General features: G+C 32.9%; 2 non-coding genes across 2 annotated transcripts; both read right to left on the reverse strand.

Moving 5' to 3' along the window:
- Positions 1 to 370: 370 nt before the first annotated feature.
- TRNAN-GUU (transfer RNA asparagine (anticodon GUU)) lies at positions 371 to 442 on the reverse strand. The gene has a single exon. It is a non-coding gene; the product is annotated as a tRNA-Asn (tRNA).
- A 10792-nt stretch (positions 443 to 11234) lies between these two features.
- TRNAL-UAG (transfer RNA leucine (anticodon UAG)) lies at positions 11235 to 11314 on the reverse strand. The gene has a single exon. It is a non-coding gene; the product is annotated as a tRNA-Leu (tRNA).
- Positions 11315 to 17500: the final 6186 nt, after the last annotated feature.

Below are 17500 nucleotides of genomic sequence, written 5' to 3' on the forward strand. Positions count from 1 at the left end.
GAAGAGATCCAGTGGAGACAGCTGGGCCTGTAGCTCAGAGGATTAGAGCACGTGGCTACGAACCACGGTGTCGGGGGTTCGAATCCCTCCTCGCCCACAGCCTTCCAAAGGGGGAAGGGCCTTTACTTTCCCCCTGAGGGTAGGAAAATCATGATCGGGATAGCGGACGTAAAGCTATTGAACTTAGGTATGCTCTTTCCTTTTGTCGAAGTGGAATCGTAGAACAGAATGTGATACGATGAGATAGAATGCAATAGAAATAGAAACAAGGATAGCGAACGGGTTACCTACTCCTAAGGGTCAAAGCAAGCCCTTTAATTCAATTCTTTATTCTTACATTAAAATTCTTACATTAAAGAATGAATAAAATCTCCCCAAGTAGGATTCGAACCTACGACCAGTCAGTTAACAGCCGACCGCTCTACCACTGAGCTACTGAGGAACAAGGGGGGATTCGACCTCCTAGAGTTCAACTCCCGCTCTCAACCCATGAACAATATGAGTCCGAAGCTTCTTTTCGTAACTCCCATAATTTCTTCGTAGTGGCTCCGTTCCATGCCTCATTTCATAGGGAAGCCCAAAGTGGCTCTATTTCATTCTATTTCACTTCCTAGCACTTCCTATCATTTAATATCCATCCCTTTGGTCTTATTGACATAAGAGATGTCATTTATAGTCTATCTCTTTCTATATATGGAAAGTCAAGAAATTCTCATCGAAACATCGAGAAATTGTGCATATAGAAAACTCTAAAGAAAGAAAAAAAGGAGACCCATGCCATGATTTTCAAATCTTTTCTATTTAGTAGTCTAAGTTTCTCGATGAGGATAATTAATTCGGTCGTTGTGGTCGGACTCTATTATGGATTTCTGACTACATTCTCCATAGGTCCCTCTTAGATCTTCTTTCTCCAATCTTGGATTAGGGAAGAAGGAGATATTCGCGACTACTGGCGATTTCATTATGGGGCAGCTCATGATCTTCATATCGATCTATTATCCACCTCTGTATCTATTCTTTCTTAGCTAAACAGGTGGAAGATCTATCCAATTTGGTTATATTATATCATGGACTCGAAAAACGGATCTGAATTTGACTGAAATGCACGATCTTCACAGGTATCACTTTTCACGATACCTAAAAGGTGGAATAGCGATTTTCGAACCATTTCCTATAAGAGAATGGTTTCCATTACTTTGAGAAATGGATTCTTATATCAAACTATAGCTATTGCATTAAAGAAGAAAAGAAACTAATAGAAGTCGAAGACGCGGAATGATAGTGAATAGAGAGAAAGATTCTTCTGATTTTCTTGTTTCTATCTACTAGACGCCGTAGAGAATTGAGAATTTTCATGTCTTTCAATTCTCGTACTCGTAATTGGAAAGTTATGGAAGGAGACCCATCATTTTGCAATGAAAACAACATATAAAACTCTGGACAATTTCGAAATCAGGCCAAGCGTCTTAATACATATGCAAAAAAATTCATTATTGGCCCACCATTGATTAGAAGATTTAGCTTGTATGAATCGCTATTGGTTTGATACGAATAATGACAATCGTTTCAGTATGTTAAGGATACAGATGTATCCACAATTCATTTAGAGTTACTTAATAGTCTATTTCTTATACCATATCTCTATCCCGTGAAATTCTCGAGCCAAAAGATGGATGCATATGCTGTGTTTCATTTTGCTAAATGATATCAATTAAATGGTGTATCAATTCCATAAATTGCATATAGCAATAAATAAATCAGCAAAATTCTTTCTAATATTTTAGATAGAAGAAACATTTCTTCTATCTAAAATATTAGAAAGAATGTACCCTTCTATCCAAATCCAATTTGCATCGATAAAATAAATCCAAATTCCAGTAGTAGATGAATAATTGCAAATTTGTGTGTGTACGAGATTAGAATAACTTCAAAATAACTGACATAATTTTGTATTTTTCCTGATCAGAAAAATACATGAAAAAGAAAGGAGGTAGAAAAATTTTTGGATTTATGGTTAAAGAAGAAAAAGAAGAAAACAGGGGTTCTGTTGAATTTCAAGTATTCAGTTTCACCAATAAGATACGGAGACTTGCTTCACATTTGGAATTACACAAAAAAGATTTTTCATCGGAAAGAGGTCTACGAAGACTTTTGGGAAAACGTCGACGTTTGCTGGCTTATTTGGCAAAGAAAAATAGAGTACGTTATAAGAAATTAATCGGTCAGTTGAATATTCGGGAGCAGTAATTTAATCGTTCAAATTTTTTTCTTGTTTTATTATTTTTTTAGTAGTCTTATAGTAGTCTTAGATTTTTCATTTTGATGAGCCTCGCTTTGAGGAATTCATGGAATAATCCATTTTCATGGAATAATGAATTAAGGAAGAAAGGATATGAGTCTACCGCTTACAAGAAAAGATCTCATGATAGTCAATATGGGCCCTCAACACCCATCAATGCATGGTGTTCTTCGACTGATCGTTACTCTCGATGGTGAGGATGTTATTGATTGTGAACCCATATTAGGGTATTTACACAGAGGAATGGAAAAAATCGCGGAAACCGAACTATTATACAATACTTACCTTATGTAACAAGGTGGGATTATTTAGCTACTATGTTTACAGAAGCAATAACAGTAAATGCACCAGAATTCTTGGAGAATATTCAAATACCACAAAGAGCCAGCTATATTAGGGTAATTATGTTAGAATTAAGCCGGATAGCTTCTCACTTGCTATGGCTTGGACCTTTTATGGCGGATCTCGGCGCACAGACTCCTTTTTTCTATATTTTTAGAGAGAGAGAATTAATATATGATCTATTTGAAGCTGCTACAGGTATGCGAATGATGCACAATTACTTTCGCATCGGAGGAGTAGCCGCCGATCTACCTTATGGATGGATCGATAAATGTTTAGATTTCTGTGATTATTTTTTACGCGGAGTTGTTGAATATCAACAACTTATTACACAGAATCCAATTTTTTTAGAGCGAGTTGAAGGAGTAGGTTTTATTAGCGGAGAAGAAGCAGTAAATTGGGGCTTATCGGGACCGATGTTACGAGCTTCTGGAATACAATGGGATCTTCGTAAAGTAGATCCTTATGAGTCTTACAACCAATTTGATTGGAAAGTCCAATGGCAAAAAGAAGGGGATTCGTTAGCTCGCTATTTAGTACGAATTGGTGAAATGAGGGAATCCATCAAAATAATTCAACAAGCTGTAGAAAAAATTCCTGGAGGACCTTATGAAAATTTAGAAGTCCGACGCTTTAAGAAAGAAAATAATTCTGAATGGAATGATTTTGAGTATAAATTTCTTGGTAAAAAACCTTCGCCCAATTTTGAATTGTCAAGACAAGAGCTTTATGTAAGAGTAGAAGCCCCAAAAGGTGAATTAGGGATTTATCTAGTAGGAGATGATAGCCTTTTCCCCTGGAGATGGAAAATCCGTCCACCCGGGTTTATTAATTTGCAAATTCTTCCTCAGCTAGTTAAAAAAATGAAATTGGCTGATATCATGACGATATTAGGTAGTATAGATATCATTATGGGGGAAGTTGATCGTTGAAATGATAATAGATAGGGTAGAGGTAGAAACTATCAATTCTTTTTCGAAATTGGAATTATTAAAAGAAGTCTATGGACTGATATCGATTCTACCCATTTTGACCCTCCTTTTGGAATAACAATAGAGGTACTCGTAATTGTGTGGTTAGAAAGAGAAATATCTGCGTCGATACAACAACGTATTGGTCCTGAATATGCTGGCCCCCTGGGCCTGCTTCAAGCTATAGCAGATGGGACTAAGCTACTTTTTAAAGAAGATATTCTGCCATCCCGAGGAGATATTTCTTTATTTAGCATTGGACCCTCTATAGCAGTCATATCAGTTTTATTAAGTTTTTTAGTTATCCCTTTGGGATATCATTTTGTTTTAGCCGATCTTAGTATTGGTGTTTTTTTATGGATTGCCATTTCAAGTATAGCTCCTATTGGTCTTCTTATGGCAGGATATAGCTCAAATAATAAATATTCTTTTTCAGGCGGTCTACGAGCTGCTGCTCAATCCATTAGTTATGAAATACCATTAACTTTTTGTGTGCTAGCAATATCTCTACGTGTGATTCGTTAAAATAGATCTTTTTCCTATAAAATCCATTAACTATTTATATTCCTTTTCTTATTTAGTATTTGGGTTGGTAAGTTAAACTAGATAGCTATATGAGTGAAACAAAACAGCTTATAAATTTGTAGTAAAAAGAAAAAATCTCATTTCCTACGTACAAGAAAAAAGTGGAAGTAAACATAAGCAGTGTAAACTCTTTATCCCAAGGTTGATATTTTTTAATTAGTCATCATATCTTGAAGCGGCCAAGAATAAAGGATTCACGATATGGAATTCCATTACTAGAATACTCCTAGTTATTACTATAACTTAATAATCCATAAGAAGAATCCACCAAAAGTTAGTGAAGGGTTAGGAACACTAAAGTACATAAAGGATTAGTAATGGAAAATCTAAAACATTAGAGATTTTTGCCCATAAAAGGAATCATAATAAGGACTTGCAATTTGTAGAAATTATCAAGTAGTACTTTCTTCGGATTCCGATCCAGAGTATGTTCCCATTCACTTGTTAAGGAAATGGCTATCAAGAACGAATTAACCCTTTATCCATTTTTTCTTTTTAAATACCCCCTCCCTGGGGAAAGAAGAATAGTAAAAAAGATATGGAGTGCACTAGAAAAAATTTTCATTATTTCCTTCCTCTATCCATATTCATGCAGAATTGCTCATGAACTAATACCCAACTCTTTCCATTTATTAATTGAATTCCTATAACAAGTAACAAGTGTTTTATTCCAAGATTAAGTTATTACTGAACAAAGAAAAATTTTCATTATATTATAAAGGATGAGATCAATTCGGAAGCGCTTTTTCTTATTCTAGCAGACGGAATTCCTTTGGTCTAATTTAGGACTTTCAAATCTATTTTATTTTATCTAATTCTATCTACGCCCCCGGGGCTAGGAACAAAACAGTCCTTTCCTTTTTCTGATCATAGAGAAGCCGTATGAAGCTAAGGTTTCATGTACGGTTTTGAAATAGCGGTGGGAACTGTGATGTTATCACCGACTATGATTATCTAACAGTTCAAGTACAGTTGATATAGTTGAAGCACAGTCAAAATACGGTTTTTTTGGATGGAATATTTGGCGTCAGCCTATAGGTTTTCTGGTTTTTTTAATTTCTTCTTTGGCAGAATGTGAAAGATTACCCTTTGATTTACCAGAAGCGGAGGAAGAATTAGTAGCAGGTTACCAAACTGAATATTCCGGTATCAAATATGGTTTATTTTATCTTGTTTCTTACCTAAATTTATTAGTTTCTTCTTTATTTGTAACAGTTCTCTACTTGGGCGGGTGGAATTTATCTATTCCCTATATATCCTTTTTTGATTTTTTCCAAATGAATAAAGCAGTTGGAATTTTGGAAATGACAATGGGTATATTTATTACATTAACTAAAGCTTATTTATTTCTCTTCATTTCTATCACAATAAGATGGACTTTACCGAGGATGAGAATGGATCAGTTATTAAATCTTGGATGGAAATTTCTTTTACCTATTTCCCTGGGCAATCTCTTATTAACAACCTCTTCTCAACTTGTTTCACTATAAATAAGATAATACAATAATAGTAAGAATATTTTCAACACAAAAGCTCTCTCAAACAAGAGAAAGAAACATATCTTTTTCATAGATATTTAGAATGAATATGTTCCCTATGGTAACTGGGTTCATGAGTTATGGTCAACAAACAATACGTGCTACAAGGTACATAGGTCAAAGTTTCATAACTACCTTATCCCACACAAATCGTTTACCTATAACGATTCACTACCCTTATGAAAAATCAATTACACCAGAGCGTTTCCGAGGGCGAATCCACTTTGAATTTGATAAATGTATTGCTTGTGAAGTATGTGTTCGCGTATGTCCGATAGATTTACCCGTTGTGGATTGGAGATTTGAAAAGGATATTAAAAGAAAACAATTGCTTAATTATAGTATTGATTTCGGAGTTTGTATATTTTGTGGCAATTGTGTTGAGTACTGTCCAACAAGCTGTTTATCAATGACTGAAGAATATGAACTTTCTACCTATGATCGTCATGAATTGAATTACAATCAAATTGCTTTAAGTCGGTTACCAATCTCCATAATGGGAGATTACACAATTCAAACAATTAGGAATTCGTCTGAAAGTAAAATAAACAAAGAAAAATCTTCGAATTCAAGAACGATTACTGATTACTAAACTTTGATTTTGTCTTTCTGTTATAAAAATCTAATAATTCTTTATTAAACTTTAAAATTAAACTATAAAGAAAAACGAAAAACTACTGCTTATTGGAAATTATTTCTTATTTTAAATCAGACTAGATTTTCGTGATATAATATAATTTATAACTATAAGTTTATACACAAAAAAATACCCTAATCCTTTTTTCCTTCCTTGAATCCTTTAGTTTTAGTCAGTTCATGAAAAATTTTATACTATTAATTTCTTTTTATCCATAATGGATTTACCTGGACCAATACATGAGATTCTTATGCTATTTGGGGGATTTGTTCTTCTACTAGGGGGTCTAGGAGTAGTATTACTTACCAACCCCATTTATTCTGCCTTTTCGCTGGGATTAGTTCTTGTTTGTATATCCTTATTCTATTTTTTATTAAATTCCTACTTTGTAGCTGTCGCACAACTTCTTATTTATGTGGGAGCCATAAATGTCTTGATCATATTCGCTGTAATGTTCGTAAATGGCTCAGAATGGTCTAAAGATAAGAATTATTGGACTATTGGAGATGGGTTCACTTCACTCGTTTGTATAACTATTGTTTTTTCACTAATGACTACTATCCCAGATACGTCGTGGTATGGAATTCTTTGGACTACAAGATCAAACCAAATAGTAGAACAGGGTCTCATAAATAATGTTCAACAAATTGGAATTCATTTAGCAACCGATTTTTATCTTCCGTTTGAACTCATTTCCATAATTCTTCTAGTTTCTTTAATAGGTGCAATTACTATGGCTCGGCAATAAGAAAACTTAGAAAAAGTACAAATTATAAGAATTGCAAATCTAAAATAAATAACTAAAGAATCACAATTTTGATTTAGTAAAATCCATCTACTGCCAACAAATACCTCCTTTTTTTTTTTTTTTTTTTTCTTTTGTTGTGTAATTGTTCTATTGTAATTAATTGAATCGGTTCAATTCTTGCCCTCATATTGAAATGAATCGAGATTGATAAGGAGTTAGTTAATGATGTTTGAGCATGTACTTTTTTTGAGTGTCTATTTATTTTCGATTGGTATCTATGGATTGATCACAAGCCGAAACATGGTTAGAGCTCTAATATGTCTTGAACTTATACTGAATTCAATTAATCTAAATCTCGTAACATTTTCTGATCTATTTGATAGTCGCCAATTAAAAGGAGATATTTTCGCAATTTTTGTTATAGCCCTTGCAGCTGCTGAAGCCGCTATTGGACTATCCATTCTTTCTTCCATCCATCGTAATAGGAAATCCACTCGTATCAATCAATCTAATTTATTGAATAATTAGACTTTTGAATAATTAGACATAGAATCCTCTAAACAAAGGCGCACATATTAAAATAAATAGAAATCAATACTATTTTCTTAGTATTATTTGAGAATATCCATTTTTTTTAGTAGATTATTGCATAGTATTCTTTTTCACTTAAATGAATTTTTGTATTTGTAATTCATTGATATTGCAATTTGTGAATATTGCAATAATTTATATTGAAAAGACGATAGCCAATTTATTGGCTAATTCGAATTCGTCTGTACAATTCGTAAAATTCTTTCTTATTTCTTATTTATTGTTGAAATCCAAAATTAAAGTCTCTTGGCTCTCTTCACGCTTTCTCACAAACAGATTAAAAAATAGATTTTTTTTTTTGAAGTTTGGATAAACCATTGCTTCGTCTGGTGTCTACAATACATATGACTCATTATAGTACTAATTTCATTTTTACCAGATCGAAAAATTTTATGTTGAAAAGAAAAATTTATAGATCCAATGTCACATTCCGTAAAAATTTACGATACATGTATAGGATGCACTCAATGTGTACGAGCTTGTCCAACAGATGTATTAGAAATGATACCCTGGGATGGATGTAAAGCCAAGCAAATTGCTTCCGCGCCGAGAACCGAAGATTGTGTGGGTTGTAAGAGATGTGAATCTGCCTGCCCGACAGATTTTTTAAGTGTCCGCGTTTATTTAGGGCCTGAAACAACACGTAGCATGGCTCTATCTTATTGATACGTTACAAAAAACTTCACTCGAATCGTCTGATTCCTCTTTACCGAAGAAGCCTGTGCTCGAAATAATCGAGCACGGGCTTTTCTGGTCAAAACGTATCTTGTCTTTATCACTTTATCATGAGTTATTTTCCTTGGTTAACAATACTTGTTGTTTTGCCGATATTTGCAGGTTCATTAATTTTCTTTTTACCTCATAAGGGAAACAAAGTCGTTAGGTGGTATACTATATCTATTTGTTTATTAGAATTCCTTCTAATGACTTATGCGTTCTGTTATCATTTCCAACTGGAGGATCCCTTAATCCAATTAAAGGAGGATTATAAATGGATAGATGTCTTCGATTTCCACTGGAGATTGGGAATCGATGGACTTTCATTAGGATCTATTTTATTGACAGGATTTATCACTACTTTAGCTACTTTAGCAGCTTGGCCAATTACACGGAATTCGCGATTATTCTATTTCCTGATGCTCGCAATGTATAGTGGTCAAATAGGATTATTTTCTTCGCGAGACCTTTTACTTTTTTTTATCATGTGGGAGTTAGAATTAATTCCTGTTTACTTACTTTTATCCATGTGGGGGGGGAAGAGGCGTCTATATTCAGCTACAAAGTTTATTTTGTATACTGCAGGCGGTTCCATTTTTTTCTTAATCGGAGTTCTGGGTATGGGCTTATATGGTTCCAACGAACCAGGATTAGATTTGGAAAGATTAATTAATCAATCATACCCTGCAACCTTGGAAATACTTTTATATTTTGGCTTCCTTATTGCTTATGCTGTCAAATTGCCGATTATACCCCTACATACGTGGTTACCAGATACCCATGGGGAAGCACATTATAGTACATGTATGCTTTTAGCGGGAATATTATTAAAGATGGGAGCATATGGATTGATTCGGATCAACATGGAATTGTTACCTCATGCTCATTATCTATTTTCGCCCTGGTTAGTAATAATAGGAGCGATCCAAATAATCTATGCAGCTTCAACTTCTCTTGGTCAACGAAATTTCAAAAAAAGAATAGCTTATTCCTCTGTATCTCACATGGGTTTCATAATTATAGGAATTGGTTCCATAACCAACATTGGACTCAATGGAGCTATTTTACAAATATTATCCCATGGATTTATTGGTGCTACACTTTTTTTCTTGGCAGGAACCGCTTCTGATAGAATGCGTCTTGTTTATCTCGAAGAACTGGGGGGAATATCTATCCCAATGCCTAAAATTTTTACCATGTTTAGTAGCTTTTCAATGGCTTCTCTTGCCCTTACCAGGAATGAGTGGTTTTGTCGCAGAATTAGTAGTATTTTTTGGACTAATTACTAGTCCAAAATTTCTGTTAATGCCAAAAACACTAATTACTTTTGTAATGGCAATTGGAATGATATTAACTCCTATTTATTTATTATCTATGTTACGCCAGATGTTCTATGGATACAAGCTATTTAATGTTCCAAACGCAAATTTTGTGGATTCTGGACCACGAGAACTCTTTATTTTAATCTGTATCTTTTTACCAGTAATAGGAATTGGTATTTATCCAGATTTTGTTCTCTCCCTATCCGTTGACAGGGTAGAGGCTCTCTTATCCAATTATTATCCTAAATAGGTTTGCTTTTTTTTTACTCGTCTGCTCTATTAATGCAGAAATAAGTAAAAAAGTATATAATGCAGAAATAAGTAAAAAAGTATAATTAGATCTATCTCGAATTTTTGAGAACCCTTTGATAAGGCGTTCAAGGGGTTCTCAAATAAAACATAAAAGTAAAAACCTTCATTTCATGAAGGTTTTATTTTATGTAATCATTTAGGTGTTAATGTAAACGAACCATAACTATGTAAGCCTATTCCTAATAGATTTATACCAAAATAACAAATCCAAATTATAAGAAATCCTATCAAAGCTATAAGTGCAGAATTCGTACCCTTCCAATTTGGATTTGTTCTACTATGTAAATAAATTGCGAATATGGTCCAAGTAATAAATGCCCAAGTTTCCTTAGGATCCCAATTCCAATAGGATCCCCAGGCCTCATTAGCCCATACTGCTCCACAAAGAATACCTACGGTTAAAAGGGTAAATCCTAGGCTAATGACACGATAACTCCAAGAATCCAAACGCTCCGTTAATTGATATTTGTAATAATTTGGAAATGAAGGGACAGAGGTTCTTTTTAAAGCACTTCTTTTTGCATAAAAATATTTAATATCACTAAAGAAAAATGTTTTATTTAAAACATTTTTTTTCTTTTTAGAAAAGAAATGGAAATTATTTCGAAATCTAATGATTAGAATAGCGGCAGATAATAAGGATCCGCACAAAAGAGTTGCATAGCTTAATAACATCATACTGACATGCATCATTAACCACTGAGATTGTAGAGCAGGTACTAGTATCGTGGATTGATGCATTTCAGTTAAAAGACCCGATGTGGCAAAGCCTTGCGTTAAAATAGTACTTGGCGTAGTTATTGTGCTTAAATCATTTTTAGAGTTCTGTATTTTAGGAATGGTATGAAGAATATACAGGGCCCATGAAAGGAAGATCAATGACTCATATAAATTACTTAATGGAAAATGTCCCGAGGAAGCCCAACGAGAAACTAAGAATCCTGTTATAGAGAAAAAAGTAACTATCATTCCTTTTTCTGACGAATCGCGTAATCCTCCAAGTTCACGAACTAATAAGGTTATAAAATGAATCGTAATCACAATTGAAATCGTTGAGAAAGAGATATGAGTTAGTATATGTTCTAAAGTTGCAAATAGCATAAGGGGAAGGTCCCATTACAAAATTGTAAATTTCGAATTGATTTCTAATCTATTGTATTCTTTTTCAAGAATGCCGCCACTCGGATTCGAACCGAGATGCTTGAGCACTGCTTCCTAAGAGCAGCGTGTCTACCAATTTCACCATGGCGGCTAACTTCAAATAATAGGTAACTTAAAAGAATAATAGCTATTATCTTGGGAATCGTCGATATTGGGAAAGTCCATAAAATTTAGGAACATTAGAGTTTTCATTAAAATAGACTTCGTTTGGTAGTATCGTTTCCATTTTTTTTTTTTACAATAAACTCTTGCTTTGCCCAATAGAAACACAAACACTGCTTGAAAGAGTTGGAACTTCTTTTTTCTAACTTGCAATTATAGAACTAATTTTTTCTAATTAATTTCCCCTTTACATTTTGAAAATTCTTTCAATACAATGAAAAAAATCCAAAAGGGTTTCTATTTAATGATGAAATTAAAATAAAATGGATAAATAGAAAAGGCTTTTTGGATTTTTTAAAAATTTCTAGAATGAAAGTCTTTATGCTCTTATTAATAAGATTTACTAACCTTATGATTTTGGAGAAGATAGGTGGAAGTTGTAAGTCCTATTGTAAGAATACTCCACTTTTCATAATTTTCCTAATAGAATATGAGGATTCTATTAGGAAAATTATGAAAAGTTCATTGATAGGAAAAGAATACTTAGCACACAGTATACCAAACAAAACTTTTTTTTTCTTGTATATATAAGATAAGAGGGGTTTTTTGTTCTAAGAATATTGTACCGAGTAATTCGACACATAAAAGTACATTCAAAGAAGAATCCAAATTATTAAATAATTGGAATTCTTTTTTGATAAGTCAATTCATATTATTCCAAAATCTTATTATTTGTTTGTTGCCCAGAAAAACCCTTTGGTTTTGGATGCTCATTACCGCTCGAAAATGATCTTGATTTTACTAAAGAATAAGATTGTACTATGGAAAAATAAGTCTTTTTCTTCCAAATATTTTTACGAATACGCTTTTTTGACATTGAAGTACGTTTTTTTGGAACTGCCATTCAAAAAGGAAATTACTTTTTTCTAGTTGTATGTGAAAGACATCTATTGCTGCAAATCAATCCTTCTTTCTTCTTTTTATTAGTATTTATACTTAGATACTGAAAGATACTTAAATTTTGAATTATTTTTTACTTCATTTTGTCTAATGCGGATAAGACAACAAGAATTTTTTAACATTTTTTCTTTATATATTTTATACTTTTTTTTTAATAATATAGAATATATAGAAGGGTTTCTCATTTAAATCTATTTATATCTATTTATATATCAAGTATACTCCATTATATAGATATATGGTATGGAAGCCTATCCCCCATATAAGATAAGACGGGGGGATAAAAAGAAGGGAAAATGAAAATAGTTAATTAAGTTCAGAATGGTATTCCATAAAGGAAAGGAATTCCAATCAAAACAAAAAATACTGAGTCTCTTAAACAAGACATTCTAAAACTTAGGTAATTTATAGTCATTAGAATTTTAGTTCTATATGAAGTAAGGACTATTCGATAATTTCTTATAAACATAGGTTTTCATTGGAATTCACTCAATCAGTTAATTATGGAACAAGAGAGCTGTTTCATCTTTGTTTTAAAGAAATATAAAAATGAATTATGAATAGAAAGTAAAATGATTCCACTTTTTTTTTTTTATTTTTATAAATATCTTTATTTAGTTAATAAAATAACTTCGTTACCTAGTTATTTTATTAACTTTTTTAATTTAACCAACTAAACCCATTCTTAATTTTTAATTATTTCAATGAGATAAATTTTGGAAAAATTAAGAATTTCAGTATTTTTTCTTATTCTTTTTATTTATTCTTTCAGAAAGAGATAAGAATTGGTTTGGTGAATCGGAAACAATTTTATAGAAAAATTGAAGTAAAAAATTGAAGTAAAAATTGCAATTTCTTTTCTTATGGAACATACATATCAATATGCATGGGTAATCCCTCTTCTCCCACTTCCAGTTATTATGTCAATGGGATTTGGCCTTATTCTTATTCCGACAGCAACAAAAAATCTTCGTCGCATATGGGCTTTTCCTAGTGTTTTACTCTTAAGTATAGCTATGGTATTCTCAGTTCAACTGTCTATTCAACAAATAAATGGAAGTTCGATCTATCAATATCTATGGTCTTGGACCGTCAATAATGATTTTTCTTTAGAATTTGGATACTTGATTGACCCACTTACTTCTATTATGTTAATACTAATTACTACTGTAGGAATCCTGGTTCTTATTTATAGTGATGGTTATATGTCTCACGATGAAGGATATTTGAGATTTTTTGTTTATATAAGTTTTTTCAATACTTCCATGTTGGGATTGGTTACTAGCTCCAATTTGATACAAATTTATTTTTTTTGGGAACTCGTGGGAATGTGTTCTTATTTATTGATAGGCTTTTGGTTTACACGACCAATCGCAGCGAGTGCTTGTCAAAAAGCTTTTGTAACTAATCGTGTAGGGGATTTTGGTCTATTATTAGGAATTTTAGGTTTTTTTTTGGATAACAGGTAGTTTAGAGTTTAGGGATTTGTTCAAAATAGCTAATAACTGGATTCCTAATAATGGAATTAACTCTTTACTTACTACTTTGTGTGCTTTTTTATTATTCCTTGGTGCAGTTGCGAAATCCCGCACAATTCCCTCTTCACGTATGGTTACCCGATGCTATGGAAGGGCCCACTCCTATTTCGGCTCTTATACACGCAGCAACTATGGTTGCTGCGGGAATTTTTCTTCTAGCTCGACTTCTTCCTCTTTTCATATCTTTACCTTTGATAATGAGTTTTATTTCTTTAGTAGGTACAATAACACTATTCTTAGGAGCTACTTTAGCTCTTGCTCAGAGAGATATTAAAAGAAGCTTAGCCTATTCTACAATGTCTCAATTGGGTTATATGATGTTAGCTCTAGGTATAGGTTCTTATCAAGCTGCTTTATTCCATTTGATCACTCATGCTTATTCAAAAGCTTTATTGTTCTTGGGATCCGGATCCGTTATTCATTCAATGGAACCTCTTGTTGGATATTCACCAGATAAAAGTCAAAATATGGTTCTTATGGGCGGTTTAAGAAAATACATTCCAATCACAAGAACTACTTTTTTATGGGGTACACTTTCTCTTTGTGGTATTCCACCTCTTGCTTGCTTCTGGTCCAAAGATGAAATCCTTAGTAATAGTTGGTTGTATTCGCCCTTTTTTGGAATAATAGCCTCCTTTACTGCAGGATTAACTGCCTTTTATATGTTTCGGATATATTTACTTACATTTGATGGGTATTTGCGTGTTCATTTTCAAAATTACAGTAGCACTAAAGAGAGTTCCTTGTATTCAATATCCTTATGGGGAAAAAGGATACCCAAAGGAGTGAATAGGGATTTCGTTTTATCAACAACGAAGAGTGGAGTTTCTTTTTTTTTCACAAAATATACCAAAAATTCAAGGTAATACAAGAAATAGGATAGGATCCTTTACTACGTCTTTTGGGGCTAAAAAAACTTTTGCCTATCCGCATGAAACGGGAAATACTATGTTATTTCCTCTTCTTATATTACTACTTTTCACTTTGTTCATTGGATTCATAGGAATCTCTTTTGATAATGGAGGAATTGGTAATGGAATAGCAGAGTTAACCATATTATCAAAGTGGTTAACTCCCTCAATAAACTTTACCCAGGAAAGTTCTAATTCTTTTGTAAATTCATATGAATTTATTACTAATGCAATTTCTTCTGTAAGTCTAGCTATCTTTGGTTTATTCATAGCATATATCTTCTATGGATCCGCTTATTCTTTTTTTCAGAATTTGGATTTAATAAACTCTTTTTACAAAGGAAATCCTAAAAAAGAATTTTAGATCAAGTAAAAAAAAATATATACAGTTGGTCATATAATCGTGGTTATATAGATATTTTCTATACTAGGGTCTTTACCCTCGGTATAAGAGGGTTAACCGAACTCACGGAGTTTTTTGATAAGGGTGTTATTGATGGAATTACCAATGGAGTGGGTCTTGCTAGTTTTTGTATAGGAGAGGAAATTAAATATGTAGGGGGAGGTCGAATCTCGTCTTATTTATTCTTTTTTTTATGTTATGTATCTGTGTTTTTATTCTTTTTTCTTTCTTAAGTTAAGGAATTTACAACAAGTCTCTTGCAAAAATAACTATCCTATCCCCTTTCTACAATCTCTCTATATCCTTGTTACATAAGGTAAGTATTGTATAATAGTTCGGTTTTCCGCGATTTTTTCCATTCCTCTGTGTAAATACCCTAATATGGGTTCACAATCAATAACATCCTCACCATCGAGAGTAACGATCAGTCGAAGAACACCATGCATTGATGGGTGTTGAGGGCCCATATTGACTATCATGAGATCTTTTCTTGTAAGCGGTAGACTCATATCCTTTCTTCCTTAATTCATTATTCCATGAAAATGGATTATTCCATGAATTCCTCAAAGCGAGGCTCATCAAAATGAAAAATCTAAGACTACTATAAGACTACTAAAAAAATAATAAAACAAGGAAAAAAATTTGAACGATTAAATTACTGCTCCCGAATATTCAACTGACCGATTAATTTCTTATAACGTACTCTATTTTTCTTTGCCAAATAAGCCAGCAAACGTCGACGTTTTCCCAAAAGTCTTCGTAGACCTCTTTCCGATGAAAAATCTTTTTTGTGTAATTCCAAATGTGAAGCAAGTCTCCGTATCTTATTGGTGAAACTGAATACTTGAAATTCAACAGAACCCCTGTTTTCTTCTTTTTCTTCTTTAACCATAAATCCAAAAATTTTTCTACCTCCTTTCTTTTTCATGTATTTTTCTGATCAGGAAAAATACAAAATTATGTCAGTTATTTTGAAGTTATTCTAATCTCGTACACACACAAATTTGCAATTATTCATCTACTACTGGAATTTGGATTTATTTTATCGATGCAAATTGGATTTGGATAGAAGGGTACATTCTTTCTAATATTTTAGATAGAAGAAATGTTTCTTCTATCTAAAATATTAGAAAGAATTTTGCTGATTTATTTATTGCTATATGCAATTTATGGAATTGATACACCATTTAATTGATATCATTTAGCAAAATGAAACACAGCATATGCATCCATCTTTTGGCTCGAGAATTTCACGGATAGAGATATGGTATAAGAAATAGACTATTAAGTAACTCTAAATGAATTGTGGATACATCTGTATCCTTAACATACTGAAACGATTGTCATTATTCGTATCAAACCAATAGCGATTCATACAAGCTAAATCTTCTAATCAATGGTGGGCCAATAATGAATTTTTTTGCATATGTATTAAGACGCTTGGCCTGATTTCGAAATTGTCCAGAGTTTTATATGTTGTTTTCATTGCAAAATGATGGGTCTCCTTCCATAACTTTCCAATTACGAGTACGAGAATTGAAAGACATGAAAATTCTCAATTCTCTACGGCGTCTAGTAGATAGAAACAAGAAAATCAGAAGAATCTTTCTCTCTATTCACTATCATTCCGCGTCTTCGACTTCTATTAGTTTCTTTTCTTCTTTAATGCAATAGCTATAGTTTGATATAAGAATCCATTTCTCAAAGTAATGGAAACCATTCTCTTATAGGAAATGGTTCGAAAATCGCTATTCCACCTTTTAGGTATCGTGAAAAGTGATACCTGTGAAGATCGTGCATTTCAGTCAAATTCAGATCCGTTTTTCGAGTCCATGATATAATATAACCAAATTGGATAGATCTTCCACCTGTTTAGCTAAGAAAGAATAGATACAGAGGTGGATAATAGATCGATATGAAGATCATGAGCTGCCCCATAATGAAATCGCCAGTAGTCGCGAATATCTCCTTCTTCCCTAATCCAAGATTGGAGAAAGAAGATCTAAGAGGGACCTATGGAGAATGTAGTCAGAAATCCATAATAGAGTCCGACCACAACGACCGAATTAATTATCCTCATCGAGAAACTTAGACTACTAAATAGAAAAGATTTGAAAATCATGGCATGGGTCTCCTTTTTTTCTTTCTTTAGAGTTTTCTATATGCACAATTTCTCGATGTTTCGATGAGAATTTCTTGACTTTCCATATATAGAAAGAGATAGACTATAAATGACATCTCTTATGTCAATAAGACCAAAGGGATGGATATTAAATGATAGGAAGTGCTAGGAAGTGAAATAGAATGAAATAGAGCCACTTTGGGCTTCCCTATGAAATGAGGCATGGAACGGAGCCACTACG

This window comes from Triticum urartu, unplaced genomic scaffold (assembly GCF_056163025.1).
Source record: "Triticum urartu cultivar PI428250 unplaced genomic scaffold, HENAU_Tu73 scaffold2, whole genome shotgun sequence".
Lineage (NCBI taxonomy): Eukaryota > Viridiplantae > Streptophyta > Magnoliopsida > Poales > Poaceae > Triticum > Triticum urartu.